Here is a 2,789-nt window from a genome sequence, read left to right on the forward strand (position 1 = left end):
AAGGTTGATTCACAACCAGGGCTGCAGCAGCACCGGGCTCTGGCTGCTCTGGCTGTGAGAGGCTGCCCCTTCGGAGTGGAGCTGCATGTTCTGACTGGTGAATCCGTAAGTCAGTCCCAGAAGGAAAAGAGTGAGCTGCAGAGCAAAGCCTCAGCCCATTTCTATTTAAAAGAAGGAGCCTCTATCTCTATAACCGTCTCCTGGCCGCAGTGCTGACCCACCCTCGATCTGTTCTCCACTCGGTGGACACTGAGGGGTCCTTGTGCCACACAGATCGGATCAGGTCCCTTCGCTGTCCAAAGCCCTCGGAGGCTTCCCAGGGCTCTTAGAATAACATTCAAAACTACTTATTTTGGCCTGCAGTGTTCTCTGTTGGGGCTTGTTATGGGTTAAATTGTGTCCCCCAAAAATGTGTGTCAACTTGGCTTAGGCTGTGATTCCCAGTATTGTGTGATCGTCTACCATTTTGTCACCCGAATTGATTTTCCTCCGTGTTATAAATCCTACCTCTATGATGTTAATAAGGTAGAATTAGAGGCAGTTATGTTAATGAGATAGGACTTAATCTACAAGATCAGGTTGTGTTTTAAATCAATCTCTTTTGAGATGTAAAAGAGAGAAGCAAGCAGAGAGACATGGAGACCTCAAACCACCAAGAAGTAAGCACCGGGAGCAAAGCACGGCCTTTGGACCTGGGGTTCCTGCACTCCTTGACCGGGGGAAGATTGATGACAAGGACCTTACCCCAGAGCTGACAGACAGAGAAAGGCTTCCCCTGGAGCTGGCACCCTGAATTCGGACTTCTAGCCCCCTATATTGTGAGAGAATAAATTTGTTTGTTAAAGCCATCCACTTGTAGTATTTCTGTTATAGCAGCACTAGATAACTAAGCCAGGGCTCAAATCCAATGTCCTGCCCTCAGAGAGCCCTGTCTGCTTCCGTAAAGATTAAAACAAATAAACAAAAAAACCCAAACCCATTGCTGCCGAGTTGATTTCGACTCATAGTGACCCTATAAGACAGCGTAGAACTTCTCCAAAGTGAAACAGGTTTGGTTCTGGTTTTTCGGAGAGCCCTTCTCTCGAAATCACATCTAAAACAGCCCTGTCACCACCCCTAGGCCACGGTCATTGCCCACCCATCACCCCACCCTTTTATCCCCCAGAAAATTCATCACTATTGGAGCTGTTCTTATTTACTTTCTATTGCCCACTTCCCGTGAGTCCCTGGGCGTGCAAATGGTTAATGAGCTCAGCTGCTAACTGAAAGGTTGGAGGTTTGAGCCTAACAGGAGGCACCCTGGCGATCTACTTCCGATAAACCAGCCATTGAAAACGCTGTGGAGCTCAGTTCTACTCTGAACACATGGGGTCACCATGAGTCAGAATGGACTTGACGGCAACTGGTTTGATTTCCATTTTTGCCCCTCCCCGCCACTAGAATACAAGCCCTATGAGGGCAGTTGATACCATGACCATTGACTTGTTTGCCCCTATAGCCTAGGCTTAGCACAGAGCCCGATGAGTAGAGGGTCTCAATACTCCTTGCTTGTTGAGTGAACACTCTTAGAGAAACGTAAGGAAGGGCAACACTCCTTCAACCACATTAGTGACTTCCGAGCGTGGGAGAGAGAAGATTATCACCTTTTTCTTTAGATACGTCTGGTTTGTTTAACCTGTTTCAAAGAACATGTAGTCCTATGGTTTGTAATTAAAAAGAAAATTCAATAACGTTTCCAAAAACTGAGAAGAAATAAATTAAAGCTTTCATTTCCTGGGGAAAAAAAATAAGAAAGAAGCAGAACACTTCATGTGGGAAATTGCTTGGTGTGTTTGGGGGCGGAGGGGGGGAGGCACAGGTTTTCTCCTGAGGCTCAAGGAAGGATTGGGGTGGGTGAGGAGGACTGGAGGGTATGGTGGGAGAGGGAGGGGCTGATGGGGAGACTGGGAGGTTTATGGGTGGGGTAGTGGGCCCACAGTCTGGGTAGAAGGAGTGGGGGGTGGAGATGGGGGCGAGAGACCTGCTGGAAGCTGTATTTGTGCAGTCTGATCCATGTGGGTTATTTGGAGCAGCTGGTGGGGAGCATGGATGGTGGGGGTGGCTAGGAAGCCCTGGGCTACCCCTTGGCACCACCACTAGGACTTAAATGGCCCCATAGTGCAGTCAAGAAGCCCTGGCTGAGTGCTTGGCTGCTAACCAAATGGTCGACAGTTTGAATCTACCAACAGCTCCGCAGAAGAAAAAGACCTGGCAACCCTCTTCTGTAGAGATTCCCATTAAACCCATTGCTGTTGAGTTGATTCTGACTGTAGCAACCCTATAGGACAGAGTAGAACTGCTCCACAGGGTCTCCAAGGAGCGACTGGTGGATTCGAACTGCCAGCTTTTTTGGTTAACAGCTATAGCACTTAACCATTAGGCAACCAGGGCTCCATTATAGCCTAGGAAACCCTGTGGGGCAGTTCTACTCTGTTCTGTAGGGTTGCAATGAGTCGACTCAATGGGACACAACAACAACACTGTCCAGTCCCTGCACAGCCCCCCTCCCTGGCCTCTGTGGCATTTGCTGTAGAAAGGGTCTGGGTGGGGCCTCAGAGGACTCTATGGGACTTGGGCTGGTCATCGCCTGTTTTGAGCTTGATCTTTTCATCAATAAAAGAGGGGTTGACACAGAACTTTACAAGGTTCTCCCAGCTCGAATGACTGCCTCGATGGGCCCTGATTCCTGGACCCCTGGGAACTCGGGTTGGGCCAGAGACCCGCAGGAGGCTCACCCTAGCCCCCAAACC

This window comes from Elephas maximus, chromosome 19, assembly GCF_024166365.1.
Source record: "Elephas maximus indicus isolate mEleMax1 chromosome 19, mEleMax1 primary haplotype, whole genome shotgun sequence".
NCBI lineage: Eukaryota > Metazoa > Chordata > Mammalia > Proboscidea > Elephantidae > Elephas > Elephas maximus.